Source organism: Fulmarus glacialis, unplaced genomic scaffold, assembly GCF_000690835.1.
Source record: "Fulmarus glacialis isolate BGI_N327 unplaced genomic scaffold, ASM69083v1 scaffold11292, whole genome shotgun sequence".
NCBI classification, from domain to species: Eukaryota; Metazoa; Chordata; class Aves; order Procellariiformes; family Procellariidae; genus Fulmarus; species Fulmarus glacialis.
The window spans coordinates 20,884-41,766 of NW_009196038.1; positions in this window are offsets into that span (position 1 = coordinate 20,884).

Here is a 20,883-nt window from a genome sequence, read left to right on the forward strand (position 1 = left end):
TTAAGCTAAGGTTGTTTCAACTTAAAATACAGGTAAATCTCAGGAATGGCTTGTTTGGCCGGTGTGGAGCACACATGCCTGCTTTGAAGAACAGTAACTTTGGTCTTTGGCTGGTTGAGTGTAGCCGCATGGACAAGCTCGGGAATTCCCTGTTGCGTTTTGACCCTTCTAATGAAACAAAAGAGGATTTGTGAGTGACAGACATGAGATTTCTATGACAGGCAGCAGTGCTGCCAATATCACAGCTTCCTGCGGAGCTCTGCTGACTGGGGGCTCCTGCACTGCAGATCCTTCTTCCCAAATCTGCTTGAAGGGCTTACCCAGGAAACATCCTTCCCCCGGGACTGCTGTTGCCTTGCCTGCACCATTCATCATGCATTGGCTTTAGTGTGGCTGCTGGCGGGTTCGCGGGAACAAATCTGTATCATCAATCCCTTTTCTTTGCTGTAGTACACAGTTTGGTTAATGTTACTCTGGGAATGGCCCCAGGTAACGGCTGCAGCATCTCTAGTAAGCTCATGGTACGAGGAGGAGAGCCGCCACAGCAAGCTGCATGGACCAGCCTGGCATCAAGGGTGAGGTGTTGACTCCTGCCATGGGGACAGGCCATGTTTGGGCCTTGATGGTGCCTGTTCCTTTAGTGAGTGCTTCTTGCTGCAGAGGCTGGAGGAGGTCATCACCAACAGATGATGAAAAGGCATCAATGGATTGATGGAAAGAAGGTATTTTGGATGCTTCCCTGACTTCACCAGCAGGGACCGACTTTGGCTCCTGTACCTCTGGTGCCCAGTGAATGTCAGAAAAAATCTGTGCTGGGCACAGTGACAGCTGGATGGCTTGCTATGTGATCTGCTCAAAGCCTGTCCCTGCAAGCCCTGCCTAAACGTCATGCCACAACTCCTACGTGGTGGCTACACAGAGAAACGAAGCTGCTGGGATGCTGTCAGAGGCTCTGCACGGCTGCTTCTCTGCCCGCTCTGCGTGATGGCTGGCATGGTGATGCCGTGACCTTTCAGCTGTGGCTCAGGCTGAAGTCCTGCCTGGCTTGGACTCGGCTCTGGCTAAGGCCTGCGGGGAGCCCTGTGCGCAGCCCCAGCGCCAGATGAAAGGTCTGCGGTGACTCACGGGGCTGACAAACCGGGAGCAGATGCTGACAGGAACCATGTTTGCTCGCCCCAGCCTGGGCTCAGCGCAGGCTGTGCACTCATGTGGCTGGTGTGGTTTTGGGGGGGCTTTTTTCCAAGCCCCCAAACAAGGTCCTGTCTCAGGTTATTCATAAGTTATTCCTTTTAGTGAGAAAGCTCCCAAAATCGCACTGCAGGCTCTGGGTGAACGGGAGAGTAGTTGGTGGGATTTTTTTTTCTCGTCAGTTGGCAGATCCAGGAGACGTGTTAAGAACAAGTCTCAACGTGCAAATAGTTTTTACTCATCTGATGAAAGCCTCTGCACTGCACGCTAGCTTGAACTTGAGAGCTGCAGGAAAAGTTTGGCTGCCCATCGCTGGTTCTTAGCCCACGGATGTGGTTCAGAAGAGATTATACTCGGGTGGTTTTACGAGGAAATGCAAGAATCACAGCCGGCGACCTTACGATGCAGGAGGCTGTTCAGCCTCTCCACCCGTGCTGTGTCTGCAGGTCTGTTGCCAAACAGCCTGTCCAGGGCCCACTGCGTGCTGATGGTGGTCACCTTCGCTGGCCTCTGCTGTGGGGGTCTCCAGGGTGGGGTGGGCTGTTTTGCTGCTTGCACAGATAGTTTTGAAAGATCAATTGAAGGCAGACTGAGGTGGCATGTCTGCCACCTCCTAGGAGACTGGGACCACCCGGGAAGGGCTGGGGGCTCCTGAAGGCAGCAACATGCCTTGGGTAGGAAAAGTATGACAGGCAAACGATGTGCTGGTGACAGTGGGAGTGACAGCCAGTTCAATCCTCCTTGCTTAGATGCCAGCAGTTGCGTGACAAAAATGATCATCATACGCAGACTCGTGCGGTCACTTGTGTCCTGCACTCGCTTTCCTGGTGGCTCCATCACCCTGACTCTGGGGAACTGAACCCAATTGTGAACAGCACAAATATTGACTAAGAAATAATAGTACCGAATAATAATACTAGTGCTACCATCTGCTCAATTGGAAGTCATGGCAGAAGCAGCTTTGGGGGCCTGGAAAATCACTAGTGCTGGGAAAATTTACTGCCAGTGTTAAACCCAAGGAGCCCGGAGCAGGCCTGGAGAAGGCCTGAGCCCTGAGAGCTTCAGCCCCACCGTGGCTGTTGCCACTCTGAACTTGGCAGTGGCAATAGCGAAGGACCAAGATCCCTCTGCTCTGAGCCACAGCCCCTCTCGGTGGAGAGACCCTCGCTCCCTGGAGCAGGGCCAGTGCACGCAGGACACAGAAGGCTTTTAGATCCCGTTGCTGAGATCATTTTGGAAAAAATACGATTCTTTACCAAACTGAGTGTTTCATTACTAGGTCTCTAGCATTTAAAAGCATTTCTGTGGGACTTCACTGGCTTATTTGCTACTGGGTTAAATTTTTCTAAGCATGGACTTTCTTTGAAGTGTCCTGTTCCTCACGGCATGGAGCGGGGCTTGGGGTCTCGCATGGGAGAGTGGCAGCTGTGGGGCAGCTCCTCCGGACCAGAGCTGGGTCCAGGGACATCTCAGCCACCTTTCGATGCATGGAAACTCCCCCAACACCTGCCTCTCTCTTGGGCATCTCAGCTCTGCAGGTAGGAGGAAATCTGGGTTGCCAGGGCTGTGTGAATGGGCTTTAAATGAGGCTCCAGGAAAGCAGCGGGGTTTCTTTGAAATACATCTCAGCTGGTGAGTTCCTTCTCTCTAGATAGCTATGGAGAAGAGGTTCCATTAATGAATTTAAGCCAGGTTAGTGACTAAAGGCTGTTCAGATCTTGGTTGCGGGGTCCCAGTGCAGCACGGTATTATAAAACCCACGGTGCAAGGGAGCACCAGTTTAGAGCTATAATAGCGAGCGTTTTTGCCACATGAGAAGAGGCTTGCCTATTAGTTATTGGTTTCTTTTTTCTTTCAATTTGAAGGGAAATAGAGTTAAATTACAGCCTATTAGGCTGACTGGAGAACTGAATGTGTTTATTGAATGACTTCATTCATAGCGTGTGTAATTGCCTGCTTCAGAGACGGGTGTTGCGATAAGCCCTGGCAGAGCTGCCTCGCTCCTCGCGGTGCCCTCCGTCTCCTGTTTACCCATCCCTCCCACGGCTAGTGGGGCTACCTGTGGAGGGGGGCTGCAGCTACTCCATCCTACAGCCACGGCTGTATGTATCTGCCACGTTTTTGGATGAACACCTTGGAAAAAGCATTTCTTCGTTCGTTTCTCCAAGATTCCCGTTGTTAAAAGCCCCTTCCATACAGTTGGACCAGTCTGCTTAACTCCTCTTGTTAGCTGAGCAGGGGGTAGGGCCCAAAAATGTTTTCCCAGCTTCTCCCACGCCAAGCAGGGTTTGAGGGTGAAGCGAGGAGGTCTCCTGCCTTCGGAGCCACCTTCGAAAGGATGGCAGCCAGCCGATGCCACAAGCCCTGCAGCCGGGAGGAGGTGCGAGCTGCTGAGCCTTCCTCCTTGTCCCCCCGGTCCTCCTGAGCTATAAGGCAGTGGTCACATCCATGGGGTGCACATCCTGCATCCGGCGCAGCTGGGATGTTTCACAGCTCCCGAGAGGCTGCTGAGGCCAGACAAAACTCATGGGGAAACACTGCTGAGATAAACACAGACGTTTTCATGCTAGGACATGGCCTATTGCAATGTCTGTTTGCAACAGAAAATCACTGGATAGGAATTCCTCTGTATAATTGAAAAATAATCGTATTTTTAACTCTGTCTTGATTTTTTCTGTTTTTTTTTCCCCACTGTCTGATTTTATTCACCTTGGGCCCATTAGATTTACATGCTTTAAAAACATGAGGTTCTTGACAAGTGTGTTAAAGCTCTTCTGTCACTTACAATATTCATCTACATGTACTCTTGGTGCTGCCGTACTTTGTGTTATGATACCTGCATAAGCAAATCTCTTTCTCTCCCACATCCATTAGATGTAAGTGGCAGCATTAGCACACACTGACTGTATTTTAAGCTTAAATGGGCTTACCCAAAGCCTGTAAAACAGAGAGCAATTGCTGCCACTTTTGTTTCCTTTGTGTCATGGCTGCTAATTTATTTCCCTGTTACTGCTGAGTGCAGGTCTGAATTAACAAGGTCTGGTTATTCTCACATCAACCACACAAAAAGGCCAATTTTTGCCCAGGAGTAGGAGAGGGAATTTTTTTCCCCGACGTTTACTCTTGCTTGTGGGGCTGAAAAACTGAAGTTTACCACAATTGCATGTGCATCAGTGGTGTTCAACACGAATGCTGCTTGTGCAGAAGGATGGCTGTGGCTGGTGTGAGGAGCACTTTCCATAGACTTCAAAGATGGGAAGGCAGATCCTCGCCTGGAGGATCACGCAGAGCCACTGGAAGCATTTGACCCAGTCAGTGCCTGATGGATGTGAGGCTGGAAACGTGGCTTTGATGTGATAAGCAGCTATAAAGTCCCATTCTTTGCTCTTTCTGCATAAAGTAATACCTACACACAAGTGAGGTAGAGAGTAAGTTAGGATGAAGGTAGGGTTTGTACCATGCTGGGCGGGTATTTACCTTTCTTGAGGGCCAGCAGTGTTTCAGACTGCACTGGAACAAACACCCATTTAAAAAAAAACACCCAGAAACCCATGAAGTTGCGGCCCATGGGCACAGCGTGCTGGCCCCTGGCAGTGCTGTGCTGTGCTGTGCCGGCGGGGATCCAGCCCTGCAAGCAGAGCCCGGCAGTGCCCCTTCCTCGACAGCCTGGTGCCTGCTAGCAGGGTGAGAGCTGGCAGAGATTGCCAGGGGGGCTTTACAGTGCTGGCTTAAACAGCATTAATTTATTTCCCAATGGCCACCCTGAAGACCTTATCTGAAGCTAATTAATTGTCAGCAGCAGCTGTCATAACGTTATCACAACTGCCTGGTTCTTGCAATGAAAGGCAAGAACATAAGACCGTGAGAGAGAGAGAGATTTTGGTTCGGGGCAGCCACTGCCTCCAGGGACATGTCCACCTCAGCGGGGCAGGTCGGCTGCCAGCTCCTCTGGCCCGAGTGCAACCACGGCAGGCTTGGGCTGGAGGCAGCTGGGGACGTTTGTAGGAAGGAGCAGAGCCTCCCGGCGCTCGCAGCTACCCTTCCCTACAGCACCCCTTGGAGAAGCCTGCACCGTAGCCCAGTGCTCCTTCAGTTAAAAGCCTTGCGGTAAATCTCACGCACGTTATTCTCGGCTCCTGGGGCCATTTCATGGCAGGGAGCATTTGCAGGCTCATAAACTGTATTTGAGAGTTCTTGTAGATTAGCCAACAAACTTTCCAGGAGTGAAACATGATTCCACCTAAGAAGGGTTTTTGCATCCAGAGGTTTTCCTCCGTGGCCGAACACGTGGTGGTCTGGGACTGTGCATTCAATTAACAGGGCACCGCTAAGTGAGCGTGGTTGCCTGCACGGGCCTGTAAATAGAGGCAAGCAGCACAGGCTGGAAAGTGCCAGCGGGGTTACCCAGTGGGCTCCATTACTTGAGCTTACCCTGGCGTGTTTCTAGAGGGGTGTAAGGAAAAGGAAGATGTTGCCTCTGGGAAGCACAGGCGCGTCTGTGAGACAGCTATGGCAAGCACTGAGATTTGCAGCAGCTCTGAACTGTGGCTTAGTCTGCTGGGACCAGTGTGTGTCATTTACTGTCTTTCTATTTACATGTGCTGTTAGAGGAAGAATGAGCAGATCATGCGGAAGGCAAATTTACTTTACAAAATTAAAAATAAAACCCAGCCCCCTGCTCAGCTGTTCTCTGGCATCTACTCCTACATAGTAGAAGCATCTCCGGTGACTCTCCGTTAGTGATTGACGGGTTATTTTTCCCAGGGATGCTGGCCTGCATGATGCGGCACCCTCCCATGCGGAGGTGGCCACCAGCTGCTCTGGGGTGCCGGCGGCTCCTCCTGCTTGGGGGCTGGCACAGCCAGCGATGAGTTGTGCCCACAGGAGGGAAATGCCACCGAGAAACCTGGCGTCTCCTTCCCTCCCTTCACCCCCTCGAGCAGGGCTCCCTGCTCCTGCCCTGGATGGAAACCCGCCCCTCATCCTGATGGGCCCTGGGGTGGGTGCTGTCCATCCCCTTCTTGCTTTGGGGCCATTGAATTATTCTCTTGAAGAAAAGCACTCGCTTTCTGCCCAGAGACAGCCCGCTGAGGAAGCAGACGGGTGCCGGTGCCCTTGCACTGGGGGATTTTACGCACTGCTTTTCGCTTTGCAGGGGCGCAGGGCTATAAGGTAGTATGGACCGTCTCTGATGGGCAGAGTTGTACGGTAATGCACTCAAACTGCATTTGTATTTCTACCTACTTACTAGCATGAATCTTGCATTAGGAGCCTAATTAGTGTAAGTTATGAGCTGGGGTGCTTGAGGCAGAAGCTGCAGTGAAGCCAACTCTGCAAGCACTGGAAGAGGTAAATTAGAATAATCTTGATGTGACCTACTTTAATTTACGCCTTCCTCACATCCCTACAGCTCTCTTCCAAACCCGCAGAGTGTCAGCCACACGAGTTTAGGCTCTTGCTGTAACTTATATCTGTTGATGAATAAAATTCATGGAACTTGTAATGTGAAGAAATCAGGAGAAGGTTGCACTTCATTAACTTACCTTCCCTTGGAATACACAATGTCCTTCTCCTGACTTCTGGGGAACATCCAGACAGCAGCCCCAGACGATGTGCGGTGTACAGGACTCTACCCCCAGGCTAAGACGTCCTCCAAAAACATGATGGAGATTGGGACACTGGTGGATGCACAGCAAGTTTGACCCTGGGTTTGCTGAAAGACCTGTGTTGTTCAACACTGAAGCCAGAAGAAAGAAGCAGCTGTTGCATTTTTTGAGTCCTTGGGGTCCCCTAGGTGAACTTTTGCCATTCCTGAGAGTGGCATGAGAGAGCAGTTCAGTCGTTCACTTTTTGTCCTAAAAGCTCCAGAAGTGAATCATGAAAGGTTTCCCAAGCACACTGTTGAGTAGAAGCTCTAGGTATTGAGTATAACAGGTGACTACAGTCGTGGTTGCTCTGTAGCCACTGCATTGCCATCGTTTAGCATGTTCTTTCTCCTGTTCTTCTGTGGGCATGAGGCTTGTGCCCATATGGCTACAGTCTTCTCTCCCGCACCCCCACAAACCATGGTGGTGGGGTTTGTCTGTCTCTGCCGGGAGCAGGCTCTGGTCTGTGCTGGTCCCCGGGCTGTACCAGAGCACCAGCTGGGTAGGGGCTGGTGTGGTAAGCAGGGGCCGTATCTATGCCAGGGAGTATGCTGACGGTTAAACACTGCAGGTGGCTGCAGGACAGTGCTTGAAGTTGTTTCATCCCCTATATACATAGGGATATACGTTCCTTATGTTTGGTATCGGCTCAGCACCAAATCTTGTCTTTAAACCTGTGAGAGTGGCTTCGTGAGGAACAACTTGGGTTTAACCACAAGATACTGGACTTGACTTGAGACATCCTGGGTGCAGTTTTGGTCCTAAGTCATACTGGAAATCAGAGCAGGTATCTGCCATTAACATATATCAGTTCATGATGAAGAACCTCCAGAAACAGAAATGGTTCATGATGACGATTCCAACGCTTTCAGCAACCACTTGATAGATCCCCAGCTGCAGGTCACTTCTGAGGAGCACCAGAACTTGAATGCACTCATGTCTCTCAGGGAGTTGTACATGGAGGATACTATATGTATCTCATGGCTTTGCTTGGGAGGTAAATAATTGCTCAGGAGATGGGTTTGTCCTCTCTGCCGTGCAAAGCAAAGGATGCTTTTAAAGAAAGAAAGGAAAAAAAAAGCAGCATGAAATCTCTTTTTGCAGTACAACCCTAACCTGGGTCATTCAAGGCTATGCCTCTCTCTACAGTTACCTGCTGCACATCTCGATTCATTAGCTCTGTCATACCTGTTAGACCCACTGCTTGGGAAAGAATTACCTCTGCAGGGTGAAAAGTACTCAGGGAACTTATTTTTAGGTTGCATGGACTTCAGCACCAGAAGCCCATTATGTATCTGATCTTTTCACGTGCCGAGTGTGTATCACACGGTGGTGTTAGGAACAGCTCTTCTTGATCTTCTTGGTCTTCTTCCCTACATTTTAGCACAGTGGCTTCAGTGGCTCCTGTGTTCTGGTTTGCTCCTCTGGGGCTGGGAGGGAAGCTGGCACATCCTTTGCATGCGATGGGTTAGCTATCCCTATTTCAAACAGTCACGTCCATCTAAGGAAAAAACCTCCAAGTTCTCCCACCCCCTTGGAAGGTGGAGATGTTAGTATGCTATAGAAGGAGAAAAAAATGCATGTAAGTGAGATCAGCTAGGACCTCACTATACCAGCGTAAGCTGGGGGAGAAGTCCGTGGATGCTGGGGGTGTTACTGGAGGGGCTTTATTTCTTCCATGCAGAGCTTCCATTCAACTGTCAAAATTCAATTCAAGGCTTTTTTTAAAAGATCGCATGCATTACTACAGGGTCATTTTACAAAACTATGATGTTATAGTTATGTATTTGAATTCTCAGAGGGTTGTTATTACAGTCTCGGCATGCCTTCTTTTCCTCCAAAATATCCTTTTTCCAAACAATGTCTTTCCTATCGCTGCATGTCCCTTTTAATTCCCAGTCCCACTCCCTCCTCCTACTATTGCTACCTGGTATAGCAAGCACTAGGAGGACACTATGCGCATGCACAGCGGTTCTGACGTTGTTGGGATGTTTGCAGGAGTGTATTTACTTTGGTAAATTGAAAAGGGTCTCAGGTAAGCTGTTGACCAACAGAGGAGTCTCTAACAGCGAGGAATTGGCTACCTCAGCTGGTCGTTTCCTCGCTGCCTTTAGGCTGGGGACAAGAGAGTTTAGTTCTGCTTTTAGGGTCATCTTCATTACATTTACATAGGCCAAGCCATGTGAAAATATATTATGGTAAAAGAAGATAAAGTACATCAAAGAGTTATGTTCTTTTCATGGCAGGTTTTAAGGTAGCAAAGCCACGGTAACTTAAAACAAAATCTCAATTTAGTTGTTAATAAATAACATCCATTTTTAAAAATTCAGTACATGTGTTTGATTAAGTTTCGAAGAACTGTGTGTACTGGATAACAAGACGGAATTGCATTAACATCCATAATTTAATTTCTCATCAGACTTCAAATAAATTTTCTACTCATGTGAAACAAATTTCAAAGTTGTTATGGTTCATATTCCAAGAGTTCCTTCGTTTTGAGGTTAATGTAAAAACATATTGCACAAACCATGGGACAAGCAAAGTATGAAGTAATTTCCTTCAGCATCTTTCTTGAAAAGCCACAGAATTTTTACTTATTTGTAAAAGAACGTATGCCAAAAGGAAAATCTTTTAGTTAACCTGAGCAAAAATGTTTATTTATATTATTCATTTCACCTAAGTTTTTTTCTGAAATATCTAACTAACAGACTAAAAAAATATATTTTTAGGTAAAACTGTGTTAGTTGAAAAGTAACCTCTTGGGTAAAATATGGCAAAGATATCCAGGTTCTTTAAAAGTGTCCAGAAATATAATTCAACAGTTTAGTGTTGGTCTGAACGCGAGTTCCCTGCAGGAAATTTAGAGAGGTTCAGTAAGGAGGGTTAAATCTGAGTTTCCCTGTTTTTGTCAAGTTTCCACTGGGTCTGTAACAACTCTACTGGATAAGAACATGTCATTGCTAACGCTATCTTGCCCAAAACTAATAATTCTGTGGTTGTATTAAATTAAAACTATTCTCTATCAATTACTATCTGGCAAAAAAAAAAAAAAAAAAGGGTTTTGTTTTCAGCAATCTTCTGAGGTGCAAATAGATGAAAGGAAAGATAAACAGTCTTGGACTAGAATAATATACTGTGAAAGAGGAGAGAAAATTACACCTTGTATTTTGAAGGGAATAACATGGTGGGAAAGAAATACATAAAAGGAAATAATTTTGAACACAGTTGTAGGGTTATCACTGCAATTTCCTAATAAAATATTCAATAGCTTAGTCTCAAGGCAATGTCCAAACCCATAAAGTCTATAATCGGAATTTGTGGGCTGATTGAGATCTATTTTGGTCTGTAAGTGTGAACAGCTCTTGTTGTATAGAGAAGATAAGATTATTCGAGAACTCCTAACAAGAGGACTCATTAAGATAATTCTAACTGGCTCTAAATACCTAGAGGACTCATTAAGATAATTCTAGCTGGCTCTAAATAACCAAGGTTGTACCTGTTACTTTGCTAATAAATGTCACGACATTAGATTTCTATAAAGATTTCTATAAACTTCAATGAAGTTGTGAGTCACAGAACATTAAATTTTCATTAAAAGCAGGTTTGTACCTCCTAAAAGAAATTATACAGTGAGTCAAATTTTGGTTTTGGCTACATCGCCAGCTTGGGTGCATATAGCACAGGCCAGTCTGTGCTTGATGCTGCAGGGTGGCGGTGTGAAGCTGGAGCTGTGTAGCTGAGAGCCGAGGTACACTGCTACCACATGGAGTCTGGTAACAACCCTTTCCAGCGGCCATTGGGAAGCTCTTCAAATGCATCAGCACAAAGTAAATAATTTGTACACAACGCCTTTGTGGCATAAAGAACATGTTTTTCAAAGCCTTTAAGGTTTGCTTTGTATGATGTCCCACAAAACCCGGTTATTGCATGAACTCTTTTGTCTTGAAAGCCATATTTGATTTTCTAGAAACATGCTGCAATTAACTACTCAGGATAAATAAACATGGAAATTCCCACCTTTCTCGTCCCTGTGATTAACATTTTTCACTGTGTTGCTTTGTAAGTCCTGTTGTCTTTGTGAAGCTCACCCACTCCAGCTTAGACTTTCAGGCCACATCTACACTAGTAAATTAAACGTGCCCATGTCTGTTATCCGCTCCAAGATCAAGTGGCTCGGGGCAGCCCGGACCTGCACTGTTAACATCTCACCCCCGGTGTGGGGCTGCACCCACAGCGCCTGCCAGAACAGCGCTAACTCCCAAGTTGAGGGGCTTGTTTGGGAGAGCATCTCTTGGTTTGGGCCAAGACCCTGCCAGGGACTCTTAATTTAACATCCCAGACAACGAGCACAAGCCATCCCTCATGAAAGTGCCTTGATGCTCTTTTGTTTTCCAAATAAGGCTGTAGCCTGTCAGTCTGAAAGAGAGCAATCCGGAGCAAGGCAAATGTCACAGAATGGCCAAACCCGTTTGAGGGTGTTGCATCAATGGTGTTTTCAGTTGCTGCTTAATGAAAGTCAGTTTTGAATGTTAATTAAGGTATTCCTCCTCCCATTTTATGTATTTGCATATGTGTTTGTGCCTTTTTTGTTTAATTTGCAGCCTATCAGATGTTTTCTGGTGTTTTCCATATGACCGGGATAAGAAGAAGTATTTGTGGCATTTTCTCTTTAACCTTGTCAAATCTTCATCACTACACATCTTCCCCAGACGTTTTGATTGGTTTAGCACCTTACTCAGAGTTAATAAAAAAAAGTGGTTTATTAATAAAGACATGAGAAACAAGACCTCAGCTGGACATGGTGCAGGGCAGGCTGCTCTGGGTGGCCCTGGTTGAGCAGGGGGCTTGGACCAAATGACCTCCAGAAGTCCCTTCCCACCTCAACCATTCTGTGAGTTTGTGAGGGCAGGCGGGGGGGATGCCAAAATGCATTACTGCTCCCCCGGATTCGCCATGGCTGATAAAGGTCATGCATCAACATGTTTTGGGGAGAAGATCATGGGAACTGTTGAAAGTAGCCCTGTTCCCACCAGGCTCATCCCATACTGACCCCAGGCTCCGTTGTGGGTCAAACCCTGTCTTCCTGGGAGGGGTGCATGGAGTTGCTGCCTACTGATTGCCAAAAACAGAAAAGGGTTTGGCCTCATTTGACAGCCTTTTGGGTGATTATGCTATAGAATATGTGAATAAAGACTATTTCTCCATGTTTTGATTTACTCTGGACTGCAATCTGTTTCCTGTGCGTAACAATATTCTTCTACATATGGACTTCCCATAAATATCTTGCTGCAAGTCTTTTCTGCAGTACAAATACAGCATAAATCAGTACAGAATCATCAAGTCCCACTGGTATGCTGGCAAATTTGTGATCAGCAGAGGTTTGATTTTAGTGCAGTTCAGATACAGCGTGGAGAAATATAGCAGCTTAAGGTGAACAGTGATGAGTAGGATTGTCATTATTTATTTGGGCAAAAGGGGCAGAAGGAAATAACAATTGTGAGGCATGGAAGAATAGGACTGCTAGGGGCCTCAGGAGATCACCCCAGTCATTCCTGTTGACCAAGGCAGGATTAATCATATTTCTGTCAATCCTGACATGATAGTCAAGCCTGTTCCTGGCAGGATAATCCAGCCTCCAGTGCTGGATCCCACGGTGACCCCAGGCAGTGAAGTCCAGTGCCTCACCATTAGCCGGTCTAGTGCAAGCCTTCCTTCATACCATTTTAAAATCCTTACTTTCTCCTCACCAGGTATGCAAAAAAACACATTAAGAAGTTAACTCATTGCCACTGTGTTTTTTAGGCTTGAAGAATATTCTGAATAAGCTGACCAGCCTTGGAGCTCTTGCCTTTTCCCACGGGTTGTGGTGGAAAACCCCGCTGTCTCAGCAGTCCTTCCCAGCCATCCGGCCATGCCCGTCAGTATTTGGTACATCACAAGCCATGAGTCTTAGGGATTAATGTCAAAGATGGCATTGCTTAGACAACTGGCTCCTCCCGTCAGCACTGGCAGTGCTCTGCACCACGTGCTCCGGCCATGGCGGTTGAGACCTAAGTTCTGTTGGCCACTACCAGAAGAAGCCTTGGCACAGGAGAAAAGGATGGGGCATTCCCCCCAAAAAAAAATGAAAAAGACAAAAATTCAACAGGGAGAGAGGACAAAAAGCATCCGAAATTCAAACTGCCCAGAATGAGTTTCTCTATAATTACAAGTGTCCTAACACTGGGGCTGGTCCTAGGGGAGCACCTGGCACCTTGGGCTGGTTGTCTCCAAAATCTGTGATTTGCTGGGGAAGGGAGGCAGCTTCCAGTGCCCTCTGTTGAGATCCTGTTTGGGGACTGGGGACGTTTAGGCTGTTTCAGACAGAAATTACCACCCTGCTGCTATCAGCTATTTGCCGTTAACTCATTCCTCCTAAAGCTGGCTCAGCCATCGGTTCCTCACAAACAGAACCAGATTTTATTTTTTAAAAAACATCATTTCAGGTATTTTTCTGGAAGGATTTCTGAAGGAATCCCCCCAATGGTCTTCCTTAGTTCCCATCTCTGCAGCAGATCACCTCTTTTAGCCCATGAACACACTCCTATTTTCTGAGAACAAGGTGTACATGGTTCCAGCTCAATGCACTAAAATAGGCTTGTTTAACTCATGTTTTTGCATTCTTCCTTAGTACAGGCTGCAGACATTTAATTTACTAAACTTGGAAAGTGGTTGTTGTGGACAGTGCAACGCACTCCTAGTGTGTGGGGCTGCCACAGCTAGGTACGAGCTGTCGGGGACCAGCCTCTGGTCAGGTTTGGCAGCAAGAATCACCACTTGAAAGCAGGTTTTGGGACCATCCCGTCATATTATTTTTTATTTTCAGGCAACTAGATTTTTGACGGTATTCATGGTACCTTGCTCCTTGATTTTTAAAACCTTAATGATTCTTAGATCCTAAGGAAATCAGTGTGTTAGAGATATTCAAATGAGTCATGAAACAGCTCAGAAAAGTTTATGTCATTTCTGTAAAGGCAAATCATTTCCTCGCCCTCGCCCTAAGTTTTCAGGCAAGATAAACTTCTGTGCCTGGTGTGGCTCTAAAGTACAGACTAGAAGGTCAACATTTCAGGAAGCAAAGCGTGACTGGTAAACAAAGACACTCAGGTAACCTTAACTGCTGTCCCCTGCCATTTTTACCAAAATGCCTCCGATCACAAGAGTCAGACTGGACTCCCACTGACATGCAGATATCCTCGCTGAATTCAGCTGGAGTGGCGAGGCATCCCCAGATGATTTCCCCTTCCTCTTTTGCTTCTTCTAGTTTCTTTTGCAAAAAAGTGCCGACTGTGACAATTGCCACCACGCTGCGGTGGCGGCTCACGATGCTGCTCCGGGAGGCCATGCCGCTTGTGGTTTGCCAGCAGCTTCTGGAGCTGTCTGTCAGGGAAACCACCATGTGAACATGTGTGGTGGTGCTCCGTGGGGTGTGCCCCTTACAGCCGCTTTGTTTTGTCATTTCTAGGGACACTATTGGAAATGACGTTCATTGTAACGTGTTCATCCTACTGGATTTCATTAGAAACATTCAGCTTTAATTAAGTGTTTGTTTAGTAGTCCCGGTAGTTCTATTCTGATAAGACTCTGTCATGTAAATCCTAAATGAAGCTGAAGAAGTAGATTACTGCATGTCATAGCTCCTGAGTAATGATCAAAGACAATACAACATGAGATATAGTCGCTGAGAGTGGGAGGCAACTCTGTGCTTTGCATTTAGAATTTACCTCATGCTTTCCAGGATTTTCCTTTACTGTTAGTTCTCTGTATCCTCAGACTCATTCTTTGCTTTCCAGCATCCTTCTCCTGTGACTTCTTCAGGGACCGACAGAGGTGCAGTGGGGACATGGGCTGAAGGGCAACACAGGTTGCGCAGTGCCACCGACTCCTCCGTCCTTCTACCCAGACCATACCCGGCACAGGAGGAGCGGGGAGAAAATAGGGCTCCACCCAAAAACTGTAGGCCTCTTTTTCTCTCTCTTTTTCTCAGTAAGGATGCAATTTTTCATTTTCCTTGTCATGCACAGTTTGGGTGCTTACGCTGCAATTGTGTGACTTGCCCGCACATGGCCCGCTCCATATATAAAAAAAGGCTGCATATTCTGTAGCTCCTGGCTCTGTTAATGGTTTTCTCTACTTACCTACAAACCTTTATTGCTTGAAGTGTAACTTGAAGCTTAGCAGAGAAATGAGTTTTTCCAGTTATAATTAACGCATAGGGAACAGCCTAAGCGAGAGTTTTCCCATAAAGTCGTACTAACGCATGTACTCTTGCTATGGGGTCTACAGATGAAAGCACGCCCAGAAATGTGCCAAGCCTCCGGATCAAGACATATTTTTATATTTTCAAAACAAGCCAAAGCTAAGGCTAATGAAGAAGGCTTAGGCTTGACCTGGAGGACCAGGGTGCTGCTGTTGGAGCCTGACAGCTAAAGCAGCATGCTTGCTCGCAGACCGGTCCTGCGTGCAGTGCGCTCGGCACCTCTCTGGAGTTACCATTGCTTGCAGCATTGACCTTTAGCCAGAGAGAATTTTTCACATCAGAGAGCATAAATACTCATTTTCTCTTTTTTTTTTTTTTGTTTTGGACAGTGTTGCAATGAACAGAGAAAAAAATTGCAAGCCTCAGTCCCAGAAATATAAATCAGCTCTAGACCGATGGCAGTACCTACAATTTTTACCTGTGTAGGGCCCACAGCCCAGGCCGCCCCACGATCACGTTCTCTCTTTCTCTTGAATAGGGTGTCATCAAGATTAAAGACCTTTCATTGTTAGCCTGGTGTCCTCCCCTCCTGGAAGTTCAGTCCTAAAAGGAGGTAAAAGGATAATGAAGAAAGACAAATCCCCACTCAAACAGATTTTGCGGTCAGACTAATTGTAAGCAGATGAAGGAGCTTCGTGCAGAGCTTCTGAACCTCTGGAGGTTGCTTTCCCAGGGAGACAGAGCGTGTTAAGCACCCAGAGCAAGACACCCTCCCCAGTGCAGTGGCCCGCAGGTACAGCTTGCCCTTCCCTTGGAAGTGCCTCTGTCTCTGGGTAGGTACACATGCAGATCATGATTTGCCTTCTCCGCCCTCTTCTCTGTGCTACGAGCCTCTCCCCCAGCCTCCCTATTTTCCTCTCCTACTCTCACGTTGTCCTTGAATCTCTTCATTTTGCTCTTGGAAGTATTTCTGCTTTCCTTCTGTCCCCTCCCTTCTTCCAGCTTGATTTTCTCAAGGTGATCTACCTTCAGTAAGCAGCTGCTGAGCTCAAGAACCTGCTGTGTTCCTGGCAGAGGCATCCCATACAACCTACAGACAGGCACTCCCCAGCCCAGCAATTTCCATAGTAAGAGCTTCATGACATTGGTCAGAACCAGATCTCCAAATGCTTAGACATGCACAGCAAAAACTATAGTTTAATAGGGGAAATGTTAACAGTATTTACATTTTATGCCATGGCATTTTAAGAAATGCAAATTGCCTTCCTTGAATTTATGATATTATCTGGCCTGCAACAAGCTGGCGTGAGAAGCAGGCATGACAAACAGCCACAGAAGTTCCTGTAGTGGCGTGAAGTTTGCCGAATGCACCATACACAGCAACAAAAGCCTTTAGAAGTCAGCTTTGGCTCCAGATTTGAAGTGTTCCTTGGTCACATCGCTCCCTGCAGCACTGCTGGCAGGTCTCCCCAGCCCCCCTGGAAAGCTGCCTCAGGCGGGTTACATGCAGGAGCAGAAGGAGCTGAGCGGTAGCTCTTCCTGCAGCAGAACATGGAGGGGAGGGAGGGTCTCCATGAATGGGGTCCTGGGATGGACACATGGGCTGTGGACCATGCCCACCTCAACAGAACTCAAGCCAGGAATGGGGAACACCTGCTCGCCTTGGCTGTGGCTTTCCCTCAGGGTCTCATTGAAAACCCAGCCACACTTTGGCTCTAAGGTAGAAAGAAAAAGTGAGGGAGAACGTTTAGAAAGGTGGGAAGTGAGGACTACTACACCGCTGCTCTGCCAACTCAAAAATGTTTCAGTGCTATGATAACAACATCCTTACAGGTGAAGACTTTCCCTGCTGAAGCCTGAAAAAACTGTGCAGCAGGGCTGGGGTAATGGAGGAAGGACGTGGGCATGGGCATGGGCATGGGCATGGGTGTGGGCATGGGCAGGAGGACCTCCTTCCTCCTCACAGCAAATGTGATGCTGCGAACCTCCCTTATGGATGTGTCGAAGCTTTATGAGGATGCACCTTGGTGTGTTCCCGGGGGTTGCAAAAAGCAGGTGACACACAGGAGGAGACCTATGCTGCAAGGCAGATCAGACCCCCTGCTACCAAGTGAGAGCAATGAAACTGCTAGGGGACCTGTGCGGGAGGCTGTTGCACAGCTAAAGCGTGTGCCACCTGAAGTGGGTAGAACAGTCATCCATTCCCACCCCTTTCCACTAATTTGAAGGATGAGGGCTTGGGCAGCACACTTAGGAGATACATGGGCTGTGTGGCACTGTGGTCGCGGGATCTGAAGCCCTCAACTTAATAGGGAGGGCTAATAAGACCTTCCTAAATAATACTTGTTTTCTGGAGCTGGCAAGTGATCTGAAAAAAACCCAAGCCTTATATAACTCTGGGTAGGTGAAAGTTTCCTCCTAACTCCAGCCTAATGCAAATTACTTGCAATTTACTTTCCTTTCAGTTTAACAAAGTAGCTTTTATTAAAAGCAGAATTTAACCATGAAGAAGTGCCCTTTGCAGCACCGTCTCCTCCTTCCTGAGCTGCAGAAGCCGGGATGGGATTTCTCCAGCACATTTTGGGATTCTGGGGCGCCGGTGGCGTTAGCCCATCTATATCTCCCCACACTGCCTTCTTCAGTTTGTCTGTGTGAGAGGCTTTCCATTGCACTTCTTCCCACACGCTTCAGATTCACTCTCCCAGCATTGTAGCAACGATTATACGTGCTTCTGTGCTAGCAGCCCACCACTGCGTAGCGGTAGGATTACATAAAGACGGGTGACAGAGAGAAGTCTTAATCGCTACACGAAAAAACCATTTAACTGTTACCTGTCTGTCAATGAGGAACAGTGCTTTTAAAGCCCTTGTTACATTTCCACGTGTCAAGCTCAAAATCTTATTTTAAATCTCCTGTCATCACATATGAGCCTTGATATTCGGTACAGGAATTAAAAATATTTATGTATCAGCTTTCACCTACAGAACATGCAGAGCGTTAATGGCCTTTCGAGTTCAGGGTTTGGCTCCCAGTCTCAGTTCTTACTCTCTCTGGATGTCAATAAAGAAGTCTCATTCTCCTTTCCTATACACAGAGATATACACAGACACAGAAGGCAGCTTGCAGAAGTGAACTGACATGCTGCCTATTTGTGAATAACCATTCCTCAACGGCATCCTGGAATAACTCCCCCTGTTAACTTTTATTCCAAAAGAGTGTTTATGCCAGTGGGTTATAACAGAGCAGCTAAAATACAGCAGGGCAGTCTTTCCCCTCATCACAAGACTTAAATACCCTTCCTTTCTATTCCCAGTGTGATTTATTATCTGTCTAAATGTATAGCCCCCCCAGGGCAGACACCTCATCTTCTTTTCTATCTTGAACACACAGCAGATGTTTAGGAAGTAACAAACTAATAGCGTAACAGTAATAGCTAGAATATAAAGATATGTGGCTGTAATAAAAGTTGTGGTAGCAATATTGGATTTTTGTGGTTTACAGTTCCAACTTTGACTTTCAGAAAGTGACATTTATATGCGCTCTGGGAATGTGATAATAATCTTGGTACTCCAAAGTAGTTTTCCAGTTTGAAGGATAATGTAAAACAAATTAATTTCAGTTCTTAGATTAAGCATCTCGCCTTCCCTAGATGGTAACGACTCAAAGCTACTACAATAAAATTTAATGACTGCTGTACTGTGCTGTACTGTTTTTTCCTTTAGCTCATACGCATTCAGTTGCTAGAAAAGATGGAGTGGAAATTGGAAAAGTAAATCCAGAACTGTTGATTAAAGGTCTTTCCATACAAAACTAGCTCCTAATGTTGACTGTTCTGTGCACTTACAAATTAATTATAATGTTAGTGTTTAAGCAAAAAAAAAAAAGACTTTATCGCTCCACATCTCTGTTTGCACAGACTCTACTTTTTCCCTTTTAAAATATTTACAAGGACATTTTCCATTCAGCATTTTCGGTGGAACGCTGCCCAAGAAGCGGTTGCAGAACCCAGTGGGTGTCAGATGCTACTGAATTTGCTGAAGGTGGAAGGCAGGGTAAATGAAAAGAAGACTGATAGATGCATTACTGGCTGAAAATAGCAGGTCCATTTGAAACACTAATGTTTTGTAACCTCTGATCAGACAATCCAAGTCTGGACAGCAGAACGCTGTTAAAGGTGACAGAAATGCCCTAATGAATTACCCAACTGACTGTGTTAATAATCTGATATTGGTTTCCAAGGAACCCTTTTTTGTCTCACTCAGTACAATACGCTGTCAGAAAGAGAATCATAAAATCACAGCTCCGTTCAGGAATGAAACGGAGGTGTCCTGCCCTGGGGAGGAATTCAGAGGTGACGTCCCCGGACCGGGGACTCTGCGGGGAAAGGATTGCTCCCAGAGGTGTGCGGAAACCGAGCTCCTGCCTAGAGATGCGCAGACACCAAATTGCACATTTGAATGACCCTTCTCCATGGTTAGTCAGCTTGAAGGTCTTCCTAGGTTTATCACATATCAACACAACAGCCCTGGAATATTCAACTGTTGAACATGTAAATAACATACAGATGCACTACATCTTACTCAGTAAGCACCTGGAGATAACTGGGTTCCCCTCTCTGTAGGTATGTTGTTCATCATAAAAGTCAACCAGGTTTTGATGATATTTTAGGAGGATCCTGTATGTAGCTGCAGTAGTTATTATACTTTGGAGGCTGGCGGGAGATCATGTGAACAAACAGGGATCTGTCACTGACACTCTTGTTATGATCTTGTCCATGGATACACAGAGAGATGCACAGAGAGGCATCTTTAAAAAATGTTGATAATATTGGACTGTTGTCATTTCATGTCTTTTAATGATATTTTTTACAACTAATGGGGCATTGAATTTTGTTTTCCAATATCATAGAAACATCCAGAATTAATGCAATCAAGCTTTTAACATTTAGTATCTTTACTACAAAGAACAGTAGAGAGGTGTCCCATAGGTTCCCTACAGAGAAGAGACATGCCAGCGTGGTGAGATGTTTTTCTGACAGGCTCCGCAACATGGTAGACGTGGAGGCTGAGCAGATGAAACAGCTGCATTTTGTAGCTCACAGCAGACATCCTACAGTATTCAAGGATGTTTCACACAACTTCTGTTCTTTTTCAGACACCAGCTTGTCTACACAGCCCGAGTGACCGCAGCTGGAGGAGCACAGGGTGGCCACATAGGCAGGGAACTGCGGGGCTCGGCACGGGGCTCCATGGTTTGGGATGCACCAGCCTGAAACCAGGACCTTTCCTCCTCTGAAAACCCAAAAGTGGGCACACTGCCTTGGTCCCTCATGTTCCTCCCCATCGCAGGCAGTGGCTGCACTTCTCCCAGAGAGCAGAGCAAAACCATCAGCCTGGTCCGCATGGGGACTTTGCTCTGATACGGTCCAGTGATACTCAGCCCCTCATGCTGTGCGACAGGGTAACCGGGGGAAAGCCATGGTTTCCACTCACGGTTGGATTTAGGGCGGTTTGGTGAAGCAGATCAAGGTTTCTTGATTTTGTTAGTTGTCTGCAGACAGTGGTCACTGCATAGCAATGCTGCAAGTAGCATTAAAATTTCTGATCAACCACAATAGCTGTTGGAGCAGCCAGGGTATTGTCAGGGTCTGGGGAATGAAGGAAGAACACACGTAAGCTTTCAAATTCCACTTTTAAGACAGATTCCCTGTTGCGCAGGTCTCTCTGGAATGTGGATGGGGGGCTATAAATCAAAAGTCATCATCTCAGTTTGGTAAGACATGTTGTGACCTCTCAGGCACAATCCCTGCCA